Source organism: Caretta caretta, chromosome 5, assembly GCF_965140235.1.
Source record: "Caretta caretta isolate rCarCar2 chromosome 5, rCarCar1.hap1, whole genome shotgun sequence".
In the NCBI taxonomy this organism is placed as follows: domain Eukaryota; kingdom Metazoa; phylum Chordata; order Testudines; family Cheloniidae; genus Caretta; species Caretta caretta.
The window spans coordinates 40,783,516-40,807,452 of NC_134210.1; the positions used below are offsets into that span (position 1 = coordinate 40,783,516).

The 23,937-nt window shown below is 42.1% G+C and overlaps 1 long non-coding RNA gene across 3 annotated transcripts in view; it reads left to right on the plus strand.

Moving 5' to 3' along the window:
* LOC125637322 (uncharacterized) overlaps positions 1 to 17,810 on the plus strand; it is a 242,651-nt gene extending 224,841 nt beyond the window's left edge. For all 3 annotated transcript variants that reach the window (XR_012668420.1, XR_012668421.1, XR_012668422.1), the window contains exon 4: positions 15,867 to 17,810. This is a non-coding gene — a long non-coding RNA (uncharacterized LOC125637322). The remainder of the gene's footprint in view (positions 1 to 15,866) is intronic.
* The last annotated feature ends 6,127 nt before the right edge of the window (positions 17,811 to 23,937 follow it).

Consider the following 23,937-nt stretch of genomic DNA (forward strand, 5'->3'; position numbering starts at 1 on the left):
TTTTTTTTCAAATAGATATAACTTTTTGTCTTTGAGTGACTTGGTCTAATTTTATTTGGTAATATTCCCATCCCACAAGTTGTATCCAATGTGTCTGTTTCTCTAGCTTTTTGTCAAGATAGAATGAGTGAGCACAATAATTTGTGAGTGAGATGATTTAAGATCCTAACTCATGAGAACCAGCTCATACTCACTCATGTATGCACCTCCCTATCCATTGTAGTCTTGGGGCTTCTGCATGTACAGTGTTGCTGTTTGCTTTAAATTAATACTCTAAAGGTTAAAAGAAAAGGAGTACTTGTGGCACCTTAGAGACTAACCAATTTATTTGAGCATGAGCTTTCGTGAGTGATGAAGTGAGCTGTAGCTCACGAAAGCTCATGCTCAAATAAATTGGTTAGTCTCTAAGGTGCCACAAGTACTCCTTTTCTTTTTGCGAATACAGACTAACACGGCTGTTCCTCTGAAACCTACTCTAAAGGTTGTTTAAGATAAGAGCCTGAAATCCCCACTTATTTAATTTGTTTATATTTCACTTTAGATTAGAAAAATCAAGATCTCTTTCAAGGAAAGAAAACAATGTGTTTTTGCTTTTTCTAAATATCTTCTGTTTTTTCTATTCTATGATGAAGTAGTTATGCGTTATGTATTTGATCCAAACCTCGCTTAAGTCAACGCCAGTCTTTCAAGTGACCTCACTAGGGTTTTGGATCAGGCCCAGATTAAATGAACTCTAAATCCATGCTTCACCTTCCTTGATACAGACATCTGCAGAAGAACCCCCTGTGTTTTTTGCAGAAGTGACTCATTGGTGTGTTAACATTTCTGTCAATATACTCCCTGCAGTGGAGATTCACCTACATGCTACACAGACCTCTAAATGTACTGGCATTGGTTTTCCACACTAACAACTAAACTACATTTACTGTATATAGAGCCCTCGGTAGTTATATACAACACCTCTAATGCAAGACCTTAACAGTGACCTCAGCATTGTTAATGCAGATAAATTTTCCAAATGCATGGAATAAGTGACAGTCAGATGAGTTGCTCTGTTGATATAACTGATGTAAAAGCATAGGAGGTCACTACTGATTTTTCATTAGAGTGCAAGTTTGATGACACCGAGGCATGTATTGCTTTTTTGTATCTGTTGGAAATGGAAATGAAAGCTTTACGGGGTGTTGGAGTGTGATACTGATAGCATGGCAAACAATATTAAAGTGGAGAGGTATCGAAGTCTTTCCTTTTAACTTATTTTCATTCTTTTAAGATTTTGGGTGGATGCAATGTGTACTGCTGCAACCTTATCTGCCACTAGGTGTAGATTTTGTTTGCAAATTAATATACTGGGTGAGATGAAGATTTCAAGGAATAACTTACTATTTCAGGGGGAAAGTTTGACTATAGACAGTAGAATTTGAAAAGACCTGTAACTGTCCTGAAGTTTTTCCCCTTGAGAGACTGAGGAGCTGATGTCCTAAGTTCCCTCTAAGCTGTGTGGCCACGTAGCCGCACAGCTGCTTATTAAGCACTGCACAGGCGCTTAGGGCTGCAGAGGGAGAGATGCCTATCCCCAAGCCCTGGACCGGTCGTGGTGCCCCGGCCCCAACTCAGCCCAGCCCCAGACCTGCCATGTCCAGGGGACAGGTGCCCCTCGCCCAGCCCGGCCCAGAACCTGCTGTGGCTGAGGGACAGGTACCCCTCCTCTGGCCCCAACCCGGCCCGGCCCAGACCTGCTGTAGCAGCGGGATAGGTACCCGTCCCCGACCTGGCCTGGACCTGCTGCGGCTGGGGGAGAGGCGCCTCTCCCCCAGGTCAGGTGCTGCTGGGGCGGGGGGTCCTCTCTCTTCCCACTGTAGCCCAGGGAGTCCCACTGCACCCCAAACCCAGAGCCTGCACCCAGCTGGAGCCCTCCATGCCCCCGCACCCCAACCCTCTGCCCCAGCCCTGAGCTCCCTCCCACACTCTGAACCTCTCGGCCCCACCCCGCCACATGAATTTTCTTATGTGCACCAATATGGAGGTGATGTGCCACACATCACCTCCATATTGATCCGTATAACAAAATTCATTCTGCACATGCATGGGAAAAATTGGAGGGAACACTGCTGATGTCCCGTTGAAAATCAATGGGACTGAGATGCTTTTGTAGATCTTTCTTGTTGTTTAAAAGTGGCTATCTGTATGTGCCAAATGTCCATCCGACATCTATGAAATATAGGATCGTAATGAAAAAAGCATTATTTGTATTATGGTAAAGCCCTGAGGCCCCCAGTTGGAATTTGAGTCCCCCTTGTGGTGGGCACTACACAAACATATACAGTAGTAAAAAACAGTCTGCTGTAGCTCACGAAAGCTTATGCTCAAATAAATTTGTTAGTCTCTAAGGTGCCACAAGTCCTCCTTTTCTTTTAGTCTCTTCCTTGAAGATCTTATTGTCTAATAGCCTGTTCCTTTAGTGGGATGTGAGCAGGTGGAGGCAGTGGCTCTGTGTGGAGTTGGGAACTAATTTAACACAGGATCTAATTTAAGACAAGAATGGTAAATCTAATATACAAAACATAACTTGGGGGGAGAAGGACATACAACCGTTCAGTCCTCTCAACTCCTACAGGTAGGCAACTGCCTACTCCATGTATGAGGGATATTAATGTAAGCAGAGTGCACAATAGATATTGATCAACAAACTTGAAAAAGATTATGCTGCAAACACAGCACTGTTTAGTAGCGCTTGCTTCAGGTTTGGTGGTGGATGGTCCACCATACATATATGTATTTGTTGTGTTTGTTTTTCTGCTGTTTCCAGCTGCTTTTGAAAATGGAGGTTTTGTTGTACATTAATCCAGCCCAGATGAAATATAGGCGTTAATAACAGTCTGTAGATGAAGTATGATGATGATGATGAGGGCAAGCTAGCTTTGACAACACAAACAAAGACTCTGCATTCAGTTCTGAATTGATAAAGCACCATTAGTGCTGTACACGATGGTGAAATGCTATACCGTATGTTCAAAAATTGCCCAGGAGGACGGTTTCACACAGATTGTGTGGAATAAATACATCCTTACTGACTGTGTAGGATCTTTGTTGTTCATCTGGTGAATGAGGCCAGTGTTCTGTCGGTCTGCTTGTATTCCTTTGTATTCCTTCTACACATGACTTTATCTGAAACTGACTGGGACATGGTGGTCTACAGGCAACAGTTCTACCAGCAAGGCTGAAAGGCAGCAGAGTAGGAACTGTGCTGAGCTTTGTTTCAGCTGAACGCTGCTATGTGTTTCCCTTACAAATAGGAAATAAAATCTGAGTGTGCAGACAGAATATAAATGTACAGCAATTGATGTATGGTGCCATTCATTACGTACTGCACAGCCACAACATGCTCAGCCTGGGTGTGCACAGAAAAAACACCAAGTACTGAAATGTCAAGATACTGCCCAAACATTCGGAGAGGTTTTTAAAAAATCCTTTTGTTCCTTTCCTGACCTAGTATCTGCACTCCCAAACAGGTACAACTACTATAGAAATTCCTCACTTTGCTCTCTCGAGAAGAAACTAGAAGAAAACCTCGTATCAATAATAAAATCATTATAAAGGATTTTTTTTTAAAGCACTGCTTAAAATGGCTGAGTAGCTTTTCTTTTCTTTTTTTTTGTAGACCTCAGAACTCCACAGAAGCAAAGCTTTTTTTCTCATTGAGACACATAAAACGTTGAGGACGTTATAGAGCAATATAGTAGCCCTAGGAATGATTTTTGTGGTAGCTTACAAAGCTTTGTACGGCCTGTTAGTGTTTCCTCCAGGGGAGGTTTAAATGAGTTGTATGAAAAGCAAGCCCTGGCAGCAATAGATGCTACTCAAGACATAAAATGCCTGGCCTACCTGTATGTAACTGCTGCAAGCGTTCAGATATACCCCAACGGCATGTTTTGACTAGTGAATTTAGGTAACGTGACAAGAAATGTATTAGATGAAAATGTACTTGTATTATAAAATTGTCTGCATTTTTTTAAAGCTTTTATCATACTGAGAGAGAGAGACTATTTGTCAAAATAGATTAGAATATTTTCTTAGTCGCATTAGCTGAAATGCCCTGGAAAGTGTGCATGAAAGAAGAATCTTTCTGTTCCTAAATATTTTGGTTGGTTATATTAGACTCTCAGAAAATGTGAATTTTAAAGAGTTTAGTCTCTCCAAATCACTGATTGTGATAGAACCCAGTCTTCAGATAAGCATGTGAACTGACTACCCAGCATTTACATGTTCTAGCCAAAGCAGGGACTCCTGCACTGGGATGAAGGGGGTAAAGTGGGGCCCAGCTGGGACCACCACTTGTCCATCATCTTCTTGGAGCAAGAATTATCCAGGGAAGAAACCCCCTGCCCCCTCCCCCCCCCCACATGCTCTCTCACTGAGGGCGGGCAGTAGGGTCCCAGTTGTGCCTCCCTGCCATGGGGAGAAATTGCAGAGCAGAATCAGCTGGAGACTCCAGCTGGTAGGAGCAGAAGCAACCAAAGCAGGGACCTTGAAAAGTTCTCTGAATATTTGTATAGGTTTGACTGAACTTTCTCTACTCTTTGCTGATTGGCTGTTTGCTGCCACCCTCTCCCTCAATGTCTCTCCTCCTCAGCTTCACTTTCTACCTGCCCCTCTTACCCTCTTCTCCCCTGCCCTGTCCCACTCACCCACTTTCCCTTCAGTGTCTCTACTCCCTTCCCTTTTCCGCTGAGCTTATTCCCTCTAACTAAACTCACAACATAAATAATACGGGAAACTATGTGACATTTGCTGCCACCACACTGTTCACTCTGTGTGTTGTGCTCCTTCCCCTATCCGATGTTTGTCTTGTCTAATTAAATTGTCAGGGGAAATTTAGACTTAGGAGTAGAAGCTTTTAATATTTTTAGTGAGGTAAAAAATGCAGTGTGGAAAGCACATAAGCATAGATTTGATAACCTTTATAAATTGTTCTCCAATGTAGTTTACTTTAAACAGTATGGACCAAATTTGGCTCTTGCTCAAACAGTTTTTACACTGGTGTAACTCCATTGACTTCTGTGGAGATTGTCATGGAAATCAGGAGTGTAACAGAGTAGAATCAGGCCCTGAGTTTATTATAAAACTTTGAACTGCATGCACATACCGTAAAGTGTACCATACACCTATCAGCTGAAGTCCTTTATGTATTATGTAGCTGTCAGTTGGACAAAGTGACTAGTATTTTGTTTTACCAGATAGAAAGCCTGAGTGTGTCCTTTTTGTCAAAGCATAGTGTAGTGTTTTTTGAATGCCATCAACCAAAGTAACTCAGCAGGAGACAGGAAAGCAGAGGAAAATGGTCTTTGTGATCATCATTATGGTTGACTCAACTCGACCCTGCAATAAAGACATCAAAATCACCACACTCTTCTAAGAGTTAATGGGCTAAGTTTATTCAGCTAGCAGAGTGGAGTGCAAATTAGATTTGAATAGGGGAAGGAGGATTGTCCTGTGGTTAAGTTACTGGCCTGGCAATTATGAGCTCTGGGTTCGTTTCCCAGTTTTGCTGTGAAATAGATTTTAAATTTTTGAAAAAAAAATCCTCTCAAATTGGTCAGAAATTATATTTTTTTGCAGAAACTGCATTTTCTGTCACAACAGTGTATTGACAAACAATTCCCAGCCAGCTGTACTGAAAACCTATATTTCCCAGTAACTTCAATGGCAGCTGCAGTTATTCAGTTCCTTTGAATACCTGCCTGTTAGCATTAAATCCTCCTCCTCTTGGAGTCAATGGCAAAAGCTCTTTTCACATGGACTCTTTTTGAGCCCAATACTGCAAAGACTTAAGCACAAATAACTTTACTCACAAGTAACATGTCCCACTGATTTCAATGGGATTAAAGTGAAGTAATCTGCAGTGTTGTGCCCTTAATCTTTATTTTGTACAGTACCAAACACACTGAGTGTTTAACAAATAATAGTGAAATTCATTGTGAGCAAGAAATATCTGTGCCTCCCTTTCCCACCTGTAAAATGGGGATAATAGTATACTTCCTTGTGGGGTGTTGAGGATAAATGTGTTTGTGGGGGCATTCAGTTACTATGGTGATAAGAGCTATATAAATAGATACATAGCTTGAGACATCAAAGTGAAACATGGTCTTCATGGCAGCTTTTTGTATGGACTGGCAGAGATTGAGGCAATAGTTAGTAAGGCAGAGAGGATGAGCATCCGCTAGCTGAAAATTGAGATGATCAAGGCCTGGGCAAACGTTTTAGCAGTAGAGATGGAGAAGGCAGGACAGGTTTTAGAATGCTCTGTAGGAAGAATCAGCAGGATTTGGCAACAGTTAGCATCTCTTGCCTTCTCCCCAGACCTCCAAGTAACACACCAAGCCTGGGTGACAGGGAGGCTAGTGGAGTACCAGTAATGATTATGAAGATAGGAGAAAATAATTCTAAAAACTAATTTTAGAGACATCCCCAAAATTGATGCCCCCAAATTAAACCTATGGTCTGCTAACATTGTCTAATCTAACAGGAAATATCTAAAACTGAGCAAATTGTAGTGGTTTCATTTTGCAGAGGCTTGTACAAACATTCTCTTTGCTTTGAGCCATGAGTGATAATTCCATTTTCCTCATCCTTCTTTCTCTTTGATCTTCTGGTCTGAACACACTTCAGATTCTCTGCTCTGATCCACTCCCGCAATTCTCTGTAGGGCCAGCTCCTGTGCTTCCCTCCCTGCAGCTCCTTGTACAGGAAACATGTCAGACAAGGAGGGTGAGAAATGGAAATGGCTGGAATGAGATGCACTCTGGAAATCCCCAGTTAGTGCATGGTCCTTTAAGAGAACAATAGCTCACTGGGACAAGTAGCCCCAAGACTACTTGTATTGGGCTTAGGGAAGGGAACTAGGCAAGCATAACCAGCTGCCTGGCAGCATCTGCCCGTCCCCCCCCCCTCCCCCCCCGGGTGTGGTAGACCATTTGACCCTCTGACTGGAACAGATTCTGAACTATTTTGTTTAAACTGTTTGTGTTCTGATCGTGAATTTCCTGTTTTTGATGCAAACATATGTCATCTCAGGTTTACTTGTAAACAGGTCTAGTTTCACTCAAAAGCTTTATGAAATGTAGACATCCTTTTTGTGAACTTGTTCTGAGTTTGTAATGGAACCAAAAGTTCATTAGCATAATCCTCAAGATTTAAGCTTCCACAAGTAATTTAGCAAAATGCTGGGAAAAAGAAACATCAGTTTGCTAATACTATCTTATTCGTTTGGCTCATTTTGCTAGCGACTCCTTGCCATGCCTTCAATTCAGTCCCTTCACGCTCTGTTCTTTGCTCACTAACAATCAGCTGGAGAAAGACTCCCATGTCCCACCATGTTATCAAGAGGGACACTGAGGTGCTTTGGGCACTAATGTCCAGTACAGTGCTGCTGACATCAAAGGGAAGGGGATAGCCCACTTCAGCAGCTCCCTAGTTCAACAGCTTTGTGACCTGCCATTTTGCCACCCTGCATCCACTGCTGTCAGTCTGCAAAAAACCCTTTACACCAAGTCCCATAGACCTGGTCCTGCACCTTACACTGATGTGGGTGAAAAGTGTACCATAACAGGGCTCCTGTCTGCTTCCAGACTAGCTTGCTGCCTTTACTGACACCAGCTAAGAGAAAGCTCATTACAGTAGGGCTCCCCTGCTTTGTGACCTGCCTGCTTTGGCTTCGAGCACTCATCTGCACTGATATCAATCAGGTGAATTTTATTCAACCTCACAGATCTGCAAATCCATCAGAAGTACTTGTGTGAAGACTGGCTCGTTTTGTCTTTTCTAATTCTTTTTAGTCTCTCAAAGGGTTTTATACTGCTGCCCATCTCTGTAGTATTTGAGCACATAGTACCTGGAAATAGTCTGAATTAGCAAAAATGGCAACAATTTCTGAGTGCTAACTTAAGCCCTTATTTTCTGGGCAGAGATGTAATGATGACCTTCACCAGGAAGGTACAGATACTTTCATTTATTTTCACTTAGCATCCCATTAGTTTTCATGGAGTTTAAACACCAAATACACTCTTATGCATTTAAGAGTCACACTGACCTATACTGGTACATGAGCGAATTGGCCTGTCTATGCATTTGTAAGCATTCAGTGAGGCCTGGGGCTTTGTCATGAGCTGACACTGGTTTGCCAGGATACAACCCATGTCGGTACATTTATTTGACACAGCACAGTTAGAAAGAGCTGTACATTTGCTGTCTCCCTCTTTCAATATACAGTTCATTAGATTTTTTTCCCCTTTCAGTAGAGATTTTTTTTCTGACCTAGTTCTGCTACATGAAGTGAAATTTACATGAAAACATGGGTGAATTGCTGTTGCACTTGGTTTGCATTGGTGGTGACCTACTGGCTGAGGCGCAGATATTTCCTCTTGAGAAGTCCAAATAATTCAATTTTCTTCCCTAGTAAGTCAGTTAAAATAATGTTGCTTGCGGCTCAGAACCTAGACTTTGTCTTCACTTTTTTCCAGCTATAACCATCTAAAGGAACACTTAATGTAATTAAACACATTACTTCTGAAAACATTTTATGGCTTGACAAACATCTACAGTTTAGAGGTCTCTCAAGGTGTGTTCAGCTTCCTAGCCCTCCAAGCATCCTAATTTTAAACTGCAGATATTTTTAACTGCAGGCATATATCCTTTTGTTAGCAGGACCAAAAAATTGCTGTACTAAAGCAGATAAATGCTTCTTCTAATTCAGCATCCTGTCTCTGACAGCAGCTGGTGGCAGGGGCTTCAGAAGACTGAGGAAAAACTTTAGCAATAAATGACTGTGCTCATTAACAAAGCTTTTTCCTAACCATAGCAATTAGTGGTTGTCTTATAGATTTGTATCTCTTCTAACCTAGCTAATATTATTCATACAAGTGTTTAATCCTTTTTTGAGTTCCACAAAGTTCTTTGCCTCACTAACTTGTAGAACTCAGTGCTACACGATAATCCTTTGCCAACTGTAAGGATCCCAATTCAGGAAAACATCTCAGTTCAGGACCGTATTTAAGAATATACCTACATCCCACTGATGTTAATAGTACTGAGGCTTTAACCCACGTTTTAACCGTCTTTCTAGTTGACTTAAGCATGTGTTTAAGTGCTTCCTTGAATCAGGAAAGTTAAGATAAATTAATGACAGATGTGAATTTAAAGTGCATTCTATCCGGTGTGAACGCTCTCATTCAGTCCAAGGGGATTAAGCTAAAGGGAACTAAGGCCACTTTATTTCTGAATGAGAATGTCGACATGGCTGTTTAATGCCTTATAATAGGAGTTCTCAAACTTTATTGCACTGTGACCCCCTTCTGGCAACAAAAATTACTACATGACCCCAGGCGTGGGAACCAAAGCCTGAGTCCGCCCGAGCTTGGCTGCTCGAGGAGAGGGGGCCAAAGTTGAAGCCCAATTGCTTCAGCCCCAGGCGTGTGTGCGTGGGGGGGCTGTAACCTCTGCCCCAGGCTTTGGCTTTGGCCCCAGGCAGTGGGGCTTGGGCCCCAGCAAGTCTAACGCCAGCCCCGGCAAACCCATTAAAATGGGATCGTGAACCACTTTGAGTTTCCGACCCACAGTTTGAGAACCCGCTGCCTTATAACATCACACCTTTTATTAATTTGTCTTAACTTTCCTGAAGGTTTCCACATCATTATACTCTGAGTCTGTGCATACTCATTTCCCAACTGAGAAATCAATTCAATCTAAGGCTTCATCCATACTAGCAAAATTTGGACCCATAATTCTCCACAGGTGCATCTGTGTTCTGCCTGCACAACAGCTTCCACCGCTACCACCGTCAGTGCGGCTGCCATGGTGATGAGGTGTGTGTCCAGTCTCTCCTAGTTTAAACAGGCTCTAAATATCATCAAACTCTGCTCTGACTGCTCGGAAACAGACAAGAACATGTCTGTGGATGTGAGAGTCAGCCTTGAGCCCAGCTCCTTGTCTTGGAGCTATGTTAGCCAGCAGTGCTAATAGGAGCAGTAGAATATTTTTGTGAGTGAAGTAAGCTGCTATGATTCAGCAAACACAGGGGCAGGTCTGGTTAGTAACATGGGACCATTTCTTGTTTTTTTTTCTTGTACATTTGCACTTTAGAGGAGGGAGCAGTATCTACTGGTTAAATGCCTTAGTTTCATATTATGCCTATTAGTACTGCGTGAACCACCACTTCATTTTACATGAGCTGAAGTATCCCCATTAGGCTGAATTGATAGTAATAGGATAAAATCCAACCTCCAGTCCTCAGTCTGTGCTTGGGAAAGGGGGAGTCTTTTCCACTGTGACCACAGGGATGTTGCCAGAAGCTACTCCAGCCAGGTACCCTTTGCTAGGTGCAGAACAGTGTAGCTGCACATCCTCCAGCTCTGATCTACCTGTGCTGGGAGCATTGCTGTGCGGCGAGTCCCTGCAGAGCTGAGCTCTGTGCCGCATGGGAGGTGCACAACACATGCATGGACACCCCACGTCCTGTGCACTGGTTTGGCTACCATGGCCCTCCTCTCTTGCTGGAGGAGGAGCACCATTTACCTTAGTTTGTGTATTTTTTTTATTTATTTCATATACAAACTCCACATCAAAGGGTATCTATCCTAGAGCTCTTGCTGCCATTGGAGAAAAAAAAACACAAGAACATGAGACATAGCAGTTGTTGCAATTATTAGGCTAAGTAGAGTCAGTGGGAAATCTCAAAACAGCTGTCCTGATTAACTTTGTGTCAATTAAGCAGAAGGACAGAGTCTAAGTGGGAAAGCAGATAGCTGCCATAGGAGTAGCTGAGGAGTACGCCTGACAGAGGGACTTTGATGCAAGGGGTATGATGGGGCAGGGTGGTGAGTGCCACTTTTTGCCTGATTTCTCAGCCAGCAGAGTGGCCCCTATGGGGATCATAGAATATCAGGGTTGGAAGGGACCTCAGGAGGTCATCTAGTCCAACCCTCTGCTCAAAGCAGGACCAATCCCCAACTAAATCCTCCCAGCCAGGGCTTTGGCAAGCCTGACCTTAAAAACTTCTAAGGAAGGAGATTCCACCACCTCCCTAGGTAACGCATTCCAATGTTTCACCACCCTCCTAGTGAAAAAGTTTTTCCTAATATCCAACCTAAACCTCCCCCACTGCAACTTGAGACCATTACTCCTCGTTATGTCATCTGCTACCACTGAGAACAGTCTAGATCCATCCTCTTTGGAACCCCCTTTCAGGTAGTTGAAAGCAACTATCAAATCCCCCCTCATTCTTCTCTTCCGTAGACTAAACAATCTCAGTTCCCTCAGCCTCTCCTCATAAATCATGTGCTCCAGCCCCCTAATCATTTTTGTTGCCCTCCGCTGGACGTTTTCCAATTTTTCCACATCCTTCTTGTAGTGTGGGGCCCAAAACTGGACACAGTACTCCAGATGAGGCCTCACCAATGTCGAATAGAGGGGAACGATCACGTCCCTCCATCTGCTGGCAATGCCCCTACTTATACACTCCAAAATGCCATTGGCCTTCTTGGCAACAAGGGCACGCTGTTGACTCATATCCAGCTTCTCGTCCACTGTCACCCCTGGGTCCTTTTCTGCAGAACTGCTGCCTAGCCATTCGGTCCCTAGTCTGTAGCGGTGCATGGGATTCTTCCGTCCTAAATGCAGGACTCTGCACTTGTCCTTGTTGAACCTCATCAGATTTCTTTTGGCCCAATCCTCTAATTGCTCTAGTTGGTGTCACTTAGCGTGGTCACTAAGATGCTCCAAGTCAGTGGTTCTCAAACTTATTTGATTGTGCCCCCTTTTTTGTGTCTGTAGTAGTTTATGCCCCCACTTCCCACCGCACAAGTACATATACCCATACCAATATATGCTGCGGTGCTTTACTTGAATCAGTTTTGGCTTCTTTGATTTTCACTTTTTTTTTCTTTGAGCCAACGATCCATTGTAATAGCAAAAGCAAAACTATTGTTAAGTTGTTAATGCTTCCTATTAAATGTGCACGTCTTAACATATGGATTAATGTGTAGATGGCATTATAATGCTAGGCAAGCTTAACAGAAATCTGTCAAAATGCACAGCGCCCTCTGGAGTCAAATGTACAGTGCCCTCTGAGGACCTGAGATGTCTGGAGGAATCTGCTGTGCTAGTTATTCATTGCTGTGGGTAAAATGTGCACAGTAAGTCCCCGCACTAAAAGTTCTCATGCCCCCCCCCGCCCAGTTTGAGAACCTCTTCTCTAAATTCTATTGGGTTATTTCAGTCTCCACCTGGCCCAGGATCAGGGGAACTGAAAGTTACTTCTCCCTATCTCCTGCTGTCTTCAGCTGGACTGAGTGTAAACTCAGCCCAGATGAGGATCTGGCCCAGAGCGTATTGAACTATGTGAAGTGTTCTCATTATGTTAAGCTCTAAATATGGAGAGTCATGAGGAGAAGGCAAAAAGGAGATCAACTTTGGAGGATTTAAATGAAGAGGAAAGGGGGTAAGTGAATATTAGGTCAGGGATGGAGGTGGAGCAAGTTTATAGACTTTTGAAAAGCAGGAGGGCAATTGTGAATTCTATCTGTAGCCAGCTGGATGCCAGTGAAGTTATCTGAAGATAAGGGTGATACAGTCCTGATGCCTGGAGGAAGAGTGTAATATGGTTGCAGCATTCTGGATCCTCTGAGGTTTAGCTAGTGGGGATTTAGGAACACCATGAAAGAAGAAAATATAGTCAAGACAAACAGAGATTAAGGCATGAAGAGTAAAGACTTTAGTAGAAATGGAGGCAGACTAACTTTGCATTTTGGCAGTGTTTCAGATACACTGATAAGGTAGACAAAGGAGATGTGAGAGGGGAAAAGTCAATTTGGGTAAAAATATTTTGCAGTTGATGGTGTGACTGAGATCAAAATCTGGTCTTTCATGCTTATTTATTGTAATACATTTCAGGAATAATGCTGTGCACAAAACAAAAAATAATCATTTTCAAAGTGAAACTGTCTTCTCACTCCAAATTTTATGGTATTAATATTCCTTTATATCTTTTTTCAGGGACAGCTAAATTTCTGATCCATGCCATAGTAATATGTATTTCTCAATGAGAAGTACTACTGAGACCACATATATAACTCAGGAAAGGGAAGTTGAGACTTTGGTGTGGTGAGAGATAAGCCCATGGGGACACGGACTCCTTTCATTTCTCTTCTTCCCCCTGCCTGCCCTCCCCCCCCCCCAGTGAATCTCATCACTACAACATGATGTAATGTTGCATCACCACATGATCTGAGACAACCATTGTGGCCACTAAAATTGATTAGCTAGTCCTATTATTTTGATGTACTTTATCTCCTGTTGTGAGGAGAAGGGTGAGAAGATTTTGAGGTGAGGGTAATAGGTCTCTGGCAGAAGAGTGTATAATCTCAGGTATGCACTGTTGCTTTGTAAGAGGTTTGATATTCCCTCCTCCCCATTTATAGCAGCAGTCTAGCACTCATTCTCTGGATGTAGAAGTTATGAAGAATTTCTATGGTTAGAGCTGTAAATACTAGGTTAGTCCCAGGCTAAGTGAGACCGCCCCCCTTAACAAAATGATGGGCTATTGTTTGGATATCCTTTGTTTCCAGGCAAGCACTGTGTAACAGGGTTGGGACTCCCCACTGCAGTGCCTCCCGCTGGCATGTCTGGGAATTAGCTCTGTCCTCTGCAGGGCACCCTCTGCCAGCGGTGTCCCATTCATCATCTGCTCCCCCGTTGGTATCCAGACCTGTGTTGCTCCCTCCTCGGCAACATCCACTCCTGGTCACTACCTTCCGACAGTGCCCCATAGTCCATCCTCACCCCCTTCCGGGGGGCGGGGAGGAGGGAGAGAAGGGGTTAACAGCAGTCTTTCCAGTTCGCTCCTGCCACAGTGGCCAACCACAACCCCCAAAGGTCTAGCCCCTCTGCTCAAGGGCCGGCTGCAGTCTATCTTGGCCACACTTCCACATCCAGGTGCTGTACAAGGAGGGGACCCAGGCCCGCCCATTGCTCTGGGTCCCAACCCAGGGACCCTCTAGTGGCAGCCTCTCCGCCCTCCTTCTCTCCCCTCATCTGTCTGTCCTCCCTGGGTCACTTCCCTTCTGACCCCTTGCACCTTCTAGGCCCTTCTGCAGTTGTCTTGCATGGTGCTGAGCAGAGAATACAAAGCATGGTGGTGGTGTTCTGGCATCGCAGTGCCACTCTTCCCTGAATGATGTGGGGCCTTGATCTTATTGCTTCCTTACTCGGTAAAAGTGAGAATGTAATAATGTAAGAGTTCAGAATCCCCAAAGGATACAAATACCATTTTCTCCTAGCTTTCTAGATGGGAAGGACAATGTACTTCATGTGTTATTTGTGCAACCTTTTTTCCCTCGGTATACTTTGTACTCCCAAATCAATAAGATTTTTTTTGTAGATCTCTAAGCCACTAGTTATGTGGAGTACAGTCACTAAATAAACCTGAATTTTGCAAATATATTTCCTGCATCCTCAGTATGCGGCAATGCGTAAGCAAGCACAGAAAATTTCCTGTTGGTACTGTCTCTCTTTGAGGTATGTGGTGAGGTCCTGCCATCAGAAATGGCACGTCTCACATGCTGCTCAGTCAGACTAGTCATATCCTTGAAGTATCTGTGCTGAAAAGAAAAGTAGAATATAGTGATTAATCTGCAAACGGTGGAGGCAAGTATAAATCTGCTCCAGAATCTGGAACAATTGAGCTTTGCACAGAAGACAAACCGCTCTGTCTTGCACGATGCTGAACCCCTCCTGGGAGGTGATGGGTGCCCTGTTCAGGTATTCAGGACCTGGAAGGTTTAGGTTCCAAATAAAGTTGCTTTTTCCAGTTATATTTGTGTATAGCTTACAAAATAAGGAACCGAGGAATGTAAAATGCATGTTACCCTAGTGAATTATAAATCCATTGCTCATCCAGCACTTTAAATCTGCAAAGTGCTGCACAGACAGTGAGGGTCAGATTGTAGCTTTTGGACCACGAAGAGGTTGCTCAACCTGAATTTCTCCTGTTGGTTTCCACAAGCGCATGTTGCAGGGTGCCGTGGCTTTGCCACCCTTCCACTGTGAGCAGTGTGCGCTCCTGTCCGCGCCTGACAGGCTATGCTGGCTGCCATTGTGTGATGATCACTACTTCTCTCTTTGGGTAGGTAAAGCCCTTATTTACTTCAGTGGTGCAGGATCAGGCACCTAATGAGTCTGTAGCAGAGCCAGGGATAATTACTTGCTTCATTGCCCCATGTTGGTCTATTCCTGCCTCTCAGGAACCACACAGAACGGTATTATGTAGGGAAACTGACCATCTAAATACTATATTTCTCAAGGCTATTTAAGAGCAATCAAATGCTTTATATAAACATGAGAATAATCCTTAAAAAAGATGACTTGATCAGATTGATAAACATGAATGCCGTACCCTATCTTCCCTCCCTGCTTCATCAATTTCTGACTAATTCATGGTCAACATTTTTTTCACTTTACTTTCACTCCCCAGCTGCCCATATCTTTTATATTACATACATGTTACATCTACCTACAAGAAAATATAGAGGATCTAAATTTCATCCACAAACTTCCTGTATAACTCCTGTTGAGCTTTTAGATCAAAAGATTTCAATATTTCACCCAAAATATTGTCCTTAGACCTGTTTTCTTCCAGATAGACACATTGAAAAGAATATATATATTTTTAAAACGATAATAGACACACCTGTGGGAGGGTGTTTTTAGTATTTTCAGTGTTTACTGATCAGGAAGTGACTCATTCAAAATATGTTACACCTTTTCAAACTGTTTTTAAAAAGCCAGCAAAATTCGATATCTTCCATTTTTTGCAGTATTGTTGTCGCTGTGGTGGTCCCTGCAACCTCGCCAAGCTTATGAGAAACAAGCTTCCCACAGATCAGAACACACCTACTCAAAGTGGCACCAGCCCTTGCCAGAGCAACAGATGGAAAAACCTGGAAACCTATCTCCACTGCTACAATGATCAATACACCTTTCAATCCATGGGCCGTATACATGCCTATCTCAACATGTGGTGTTCCTCATTCAGTCCTTTAAACAGCCCATGAACAAATAGGTGAGTGAAATGAGACCATCACTATGCTCCTGAATGAACTCTCACAGAAATATGAGAGACACAAAAACAACATATCAGCTGTGGGCGAACACTTCTCACAAAATGATCATTCCATATCTGACCTCTCAGTTCTTGTCCTCAAAGGAAACCTTCACAACACCTTCAAAAGACAAGCCTGGGAACTTAAATTCATAACTCTTCTAGACATCAAAAATAATGGATGTAATAAAAATGCTGGATTTATGGCTCATTACAACAAGCTGTATCCCACTCACCCTCCTTTGTCCTACAACCGTAGAGATATTAACTGCCCACTTCAACTTGAATGGTCTCTTGCTGAACGTGTTAACCCCTTATCTGTTCCACTGTTTGTATTTGTCTGTGATGCTTTGTGTACCTTACCCAGACCTGAAGAAGAGCTCTGTGTAGGTCAAAAGCTTCTTTTTCACCAACAGAAGTTGATTCAATAAAAGATATTACCTCACCTACCTTGTGTCTTTAAAAAGATAAACAAATGAACACTATTCATATTTTCAAACCACAGGCTGGAAATTGCCGATATGTTACATAACTTTAACAAGATCAGAAATGACCATATGTATTGAAACAACCATCAGATCTTCATAGTGTTTTAACGGTTTGCTTTAATATTTACTATATGTTTATTGTCTTATGATCTGTTTTCTGCCTGCTTTTTGGCCTTTGTTACTTTATGTAGTTGTCTTAAAACACTTTATTGTACTGTTGTCACAGAAGTATTTTTGCCTTAAGAGTTCTTTTCCTTAAAGAATTAAGTTCATGTCTGGAGTCAAAGAAAAATATATGAACTGTAATTTGAATGGGTATTCTGTTACTTTAAATTGTGTTCCCTAGGGCTGTGTCCCACACTTTGGGAGACGATACAAAAGACTAGCTGGAAGGGCATGAACAGACCTCTCAGTTGTTCCCTAAAGTCTCACTTTTCATTTTCAAATGAAAGCTAACACTGTTACGGTTGCAAAGAAAATCTTCAAACTATGACCCAAGTGTAACTGATGTAGCAGTATCTGACTGAATTTGCAGAGAGCCTGAAATAACAGCCCTGAGAGCTGTGAACTGCCCCCTTCATTTTAGTGGATGTTAATTCAGGTGCCAATGATGATACTTTAAATATCAACGTTATTCACTGCTCAAAGCATGTAAGAAAGGATAGGAAACTATTTTATTGTGAAAGTCTAAATTGTGGATATGCCTTTAACAATCCATGGTGGGATTGAAGGAGTATGCAGTTGGTTTCATTTTCCTGAAGATCAAACTTTATGTTTTAGTTTAAAACTACATCAAATGCAGAACAGTCTATTCTATTCCCCTTTTCCATTTTTGTAAGTGATCAGTTTTGTCTTTTGTTTTTCTTCTAGTTAGGTAATCTCAGCCTCCCTTTCTAGTTTCTGCTCAAATCAGCTCTTTTGAAGGAAGCACTGGCACTTCTCATTTCTCTCTCTCTCCCTCCCTCCTTTCTGTTTCTTTTTCATAGAGTCAGATGTAGTTGAAACAGCTCAATAGAATTTGCAGACCCATCTTATTCTAATGATTTGCATCTTGTATTTTTAATGAAATTTTTCACACATGCCCCTACCAGTCATGCTGCAGAGGTTGTATACAAAAATTGACTAATGTAACCAACTTAAAAATGAAATAATGCAGATTTTGACTGATTATATATTTGGGTTTTTTTGTTTTTTTGTTTTTTAAAGCAGCCTTGGCTTGTGCTGACCTTGTCCACTTCTACTGCAGTTCAGCAATGCTTATTTGTTGCTTCATTTAAAACAGGTTTTAGAATCCAAATTTGAACTTACAAGACAGCCCCCCAAAGACCCACTCTCTCTCCCCCCACATACACACAACACGCTCCCTGTCACGCTCCACTCCACCCCACCCAACCCCCATTTGAAAAGCAAGTTGCAGCCACTTGCATGTTGGGATAGCTGCCCATAATGCTCCGCTCCCAATGCCGCTGCAAGTGCCACAAATGTGGCCACGGCAGTGTGCTTGAAGCTGTCAGTGTGGACAGACTGCAGCACTTTCCCTATTGCACTCCACGAAGGCTGGTTTAACTCAAAGTGCTCTGCATCTGCAAGTGTAGCCATGCCCCTAGAGTCTTTAGGTTTAGAATCTGGGCAGTGGTGGGTGTGGGTGTGTGTATGTGTGTGTGTGTGTTTTAACTACCCAATAAGTAGGTGGGAAAATGGTAAAAGTTTCTTTCTTGTCCTTGTTTTCTGCAGCAAGCCTCTTCCAGAAGGAAAATTTCCTGTAGATCTTGAAATTTTTGTTTCAGTATTAAAGGTTGTTCACATTCCTTAACATGTTAATGCTTCATTTTCCAAGTAACTGAACAAGCTGGACAAAATATTTTTGCTATATTTTAATACTGCAGTGCCTAAAGCTGGTAACTAAGTCACAACAACTTATCAAAGCATTCTGATCTCCATAGTAAGTATTACAATGGGAAAAGTAAAGCTGGCATAATTTACCTGCCTACAGTAGAATCTGAGTTACGAACTGACTGGTCCAACTACACACCTCATTTGGAATTGAAAGGGGAAAAAAGACAAATACAGGACAGTTCTGTGTTCTATGTAAACTACTAAAAAAAAAAAAAAAATGGAAAGCAGCATTTTTCTTCCACATAGTAAAGTTCCAAAGCTGTATTAAGTCAATGTTCAGTTGTAGACTTTTGAAAGAACAACCATAACATTTTGTTCAGAGTTACTCCATCCATAGCTGATATGTTCGTAACTCTGAGGTGGTTCTTTATTTATTTGCAGATGATAAACCTATCAATTACATAGTTATGACACAAATCAACAAAAGTCACTACACAGACAGACACACTGTCCTTTGTCACTGTGAAAAATAGATGCAGCAGCTGAAAGGCCTGGCCTGCTTAAATGACTTACTTTCTTTTATCACTTGTTCAAAATAAAGGGACTGGGAAAGAGCCAAGGAATTTAAACCAGGAATTTTGACCTCAGCAGTAGATGAGATCCCAGAAACCTTCTAAAAGATACCATAAACCAGTGAGGCTTTTCAGCTTAATCTTTTCTGACTGATCTGCTGGATTTGGTTAGGTGACAACTCAGCACACAAAGGGGACAGGGGGAAAATGATGGTGATGGGTAGCCAAGTTTGGATAAACACTCCATCCTGATACTAATTCCAGCTAACTAAACTTTCTCCCTCTTTCACACACTCCGTCCATCCCTTTTTCATCTTTCCATTTATAAATTAAAATGTTACATCAAGATAAACTTTTAAAAATTCTCAAATAACAATCAGAGCCTGAGCCCCACCCTTCACAGGGAGTTAGGTGCCTGACTCTGGGTCAGAGAGAGACAACTCCTCCACTTAGGATTCAGTGCCATTAACCAGCTCCTGGAGTAAAATTTCTGCATTCTCTTTTTATATTATTAGAATAGAAGAACGGCCATACTGGGTCAGACCAAAGGTCCATCTAGCCCAATATCCTGTCTTCCGAGAGTGGCCAATGCCAGCTGCTTCAGAGGGAATGAACAGGACAGGTAATTATCAAATGATCCATCTCCTGTCACCCATTCCCAGCTTCTGGCAAACAGAGGCTAGGGATGCTTCAGAGCATGGTTTTGCATCCCTCCCCGCCCTGGCTAATAGCCATTGATGGACCTGTCTTCCATGAACTTATCTAGCTCTTTTTTGAACCCTGTTATAATCTTGGCCTTCACAACATCCTCTGGCAAAGAGTTCCACAGGTTGACTGTGCATCATGTGAAGAAATACTTCCTTTTGTTTGTTTTTAAATCTGCTGCCTATTAATTTCATTGCATGACCCCTGTTTCTTGTGTTGTGAGGAGTAAATAATACTTCCTTATGCATGTTCTCCACCATTCATGATTTTATAGACCTCTGTCATATTCCCCCTTAGTCATCTCTTTTCCAAGCTGAAAAGTCCCAGTCTTATTAATCTCTCCTCATATTTACTGAGAGAGCAGGGGATGTGGTCATGGGAATTAAAACAATTTTTTTTTGAAAAAAATATGAAGGAGTTAAAGATATATATTTAAGAAATAATTCATGAATTTTCTCTTGACTCTGCCAGTTACATATTTTTTACAATTTAAAATTGGACAAACTTAAGGAAGTTATAGCATTGCAACTATTTTTAAATTTTAGGCTCTTTGTGGGAGGGGTACTGACCTTATATAATTAATAGAAGATTAACATTAGCATCCCATGAGTAATTTATCCAGTGGAATTTAGTTCCAGTGATTAGTCTGGACAGCCTCTTCTTATGATTACATCCAACTGACGTGGAACACTGAGCTCACCAAACCAGATATTTGCAGAAAGGTAGAATCTCCTCCTTGTGGTGATAAGAGTGAACTCTAGTGTGATTATCAGGGCAGGACAATCAAATTATAGTTGGGTCTAACAAGTTACCCACCCCCCCCCCAAGCTATTAAATTTCATACATGCAGTTAAGTCGCATTTAGAAAGATGCAAAATTACTTCCTGTCTGGAATATAGCCAAGAAAATCACTTCCAGCCTGATCCTTACACCCTAAAATTGCACTGATCATTATAATCAAGAGAAAACACATCAACATCAGCATGAATGGCACAGACTTTATGGACAGAAGATTTAAGCAACAGCATAATTGTAAACAGTGATCAAAACAAATTCTACCATATTTGTGGTACATTCAGTTATTCAACTGTTTTTCCCAATGAGTGAAATATAGCCTTTCAGATGTGATATACTGGCCTTGAGCAGAAAAGTTGAAAAATGCACTTTTTATATTTTCCAAATGTTTCAGTATGATGCAAAACATTACACAATACTTGTTCCTTGTTATGTTTCAAAGAATTCCCAGTACAATTTTAAAGCTTGCTTCTCTTCTTTCTCCCCCCTTCCTCCTGCCCCTCGTGGTGGGAAAGGTTAAGGAGGACAGTAAGTTTTGCTAGATTCACTTCCACAACCAGTGGAAGCCAGCACAAGTGGGCGCTGTGCAGTGTGCCGATGAGAGAAGTGATGTATGTTACTGCAGAGTGCAGCCTCTGGGTTAGATCAGATTGTCAACTGGAGTATATCAGTGTAGCTACAGCTTGAAGAAGTCAAGCTCTTGAAGTCTATAGAGCTGCACAAATTTACAACAGCTGGCAATCTGTCCCAGAGTCGGCACTATTCAGTAACTTACACCACTTCTCTCCTTTACAGTGTGCAGGGACCCCTGAGAGAGCCTGATGAGCCCAACTCCTACAGAAATTCTGGGTGGAACTTGGAAAAGTATCTTGCCCCCTGACCTCATCCTCAGTTAAAGCCTCACCCGTAGTCCCCTCCAGTGCTATCCCCAGCACACAAATAATCTGTGACTGCTGAGAAGTTATGGCTGCCTGCATGTTACGAGTGCCATCTACTATATCAAAAAGAAAAGGAGTACTTGTGGCACCTTAGAGACTAACCAATTTATTTGTCTCTAAGGTGCTACAAGTATTCCTTTTCTTTTTGCGAATACAGACTAACACAGCTGTTACTCTGAAATCTACTATATCAATAAGCCATTTTCCTGCTGGCCTCTGCAGCTTGGGTTGTTCAAGAACTCTAGTTATCAATCCTATTGTTTCAGCCACAAGGATTCCTAAAGGAATCCTTTCATGTGCAATCGCTAATTTCCTAATAATATTAGTTTTGTTATCTTGGTACAAGTAACGAACCTGAGTCAGGTCTACTGAAGTCAGTGGCAAATCTCTGCTAAGTTGCAGCAGGAGCACCAGACTTCTAAAACAAATCACCAAAATACCAGGTCTTCAGAGACATTCCTGATGTCTTTATATAATACAGAGGAAATTCAGTAGGGAGAGTACATAGCATATTGCTCTCAATGCCTGCCCAGGTGTTTATCTTGTCCTGCATAGCAACTGTTGCTGCGGGGTGTGGGGGTGTAACTTAATCTCCAAACTAGAATGTGATTAAATGTAACTGAACATGTGTGAAGCATGCTTACAGTTCTGTGTAGCTAGCAAATGAATCCCTGGAGTAACTCTGAGCTGTTTTTAATCACTTCTTCGTGTAGTCTACATTATCTTCAAGTAAAAGGAGGCTCAGGTGATCTAGATACAAAGGGATGGAGACCTCTATTAGAAGCTTCCCAAAAATATAAATGTACCATCCTGAACGTCATTCTTTAAAAGGTTTCAGAGGAACAGCCGTGTTAGTCTGTATTCGCAAAAAGAAAAGGAGTACTTGTGGCACCTTAGAGACTAACCAATTTATTTGAGCATGAGCTTTCGTGAGCTACAGCTCACTTCATCAGCTCACGAAAGCTCATGCTCAAATAAATTGGTTAGTCTCTAAGGTGCCACAAGTACTCCTATTCTTTAAAAGTGCATGTCAAAAACATAGGACAAACCAGGCCCTCTTGTCAAAGCACACCTGGGAGATGGAGAGGGGCCCAGGAAAGTGCCAGATTCACCTCACAGAATCTCCTGGAGGAGTGGGGAGGTAACAAGGAGAGAGGGACACCTGGGAGGCAGAAGTGTGGCATCCCAACCTTCTGGATCCTCAGGATCCATCCAAGCAAACCCCCAGCTTGCAGAAGTTCATTTATTTAATACTGTTTTCCTGGCAGCCAGGCTTCTCTAGGAGCAGGACTGCTTTTGGGTAGGAACCCACACACCAAAACAAACCACCCTCTCTGAGTGGGATTCAGGGCAGAACCCCCGGTAACACAGTGCCTATTTTAGGCATGAATATCCAAGCGATTATGAGTTGCTTAATAGGGGAGAATGATGTAAAGGCTGAGTCCTCCACACTATTACCCCCAGCCACGGCTCCCACAACATTTCAAGACTTGATCCCCGGATGCACCCACTGATTGGCTTTTCAGGATCCTAGGGATGGAGGGCGGGGGAGAGAATCACAGATGCAGACTCACCTATAGTCTCTCTTACACCTATGGATCTAGCAAGCATCATTCCCTCATCTCTGCGGAACTGTAATAGACATTGAATAAATAATCACCACAAGATGAGCACTTACGCCGAATTACCTGTGTGCCTCAGGTGTGCTGGAGCTGCAAGGCCACAAGCCAAGTGTTTTAAACCTTTCATGAATTGCTGATATTCCTTTAAAACCTTATGGCTCAAGATATGCTATTGATTTTATACTCTTCTGTATAATTACAGTAATAACTGCTGACCTGACTGTTTATACTGCACAGGCTCTCAGTATAAAACTACAGCTGCAATGGACAATTTTTCTCTCTCTGTCTCTCAAACAAATGTAGGATATGGTTTATTTGCAAAATATCTGGTGTTGGCATCTGATATTTGAACTCTGAAATTGGTCACCCCCAGTCACTAGTGGTGTGACTATTCATATTCAACATCCAGTATGTGTATTCAGCTGAATTATGCAGACCATATGGGATAAGTGGATTTATAAATATCCAGAGCTGAAAAAATGGTCAAAGGGATTTTGATCAACCTTCTCTTTCCCCATTCTCCTCAAAAGTTGAAAAATTGCCAGACAAATTTGTTTTAGAAAGTTATGAGGAACTACAAGTAGACATTCTAATGGAAGCTAGATATTTAATCTTAACTATATGAACAGATTACAAATGCCAATGCACTGTATTTTACTGGCATTATATATGCCATTATCTTCTAATATGTTCTTCTGCTTTCTGTCCTACTTAAAAAAGTCATGATTATGCATAAAATAGTTTTTATAGGCTGATTGGTAATACCTAAATTAATGTACTTTATAAATGTTTTATTCATAGTTATGGAATGATTACTAGCTGCTGCTACAG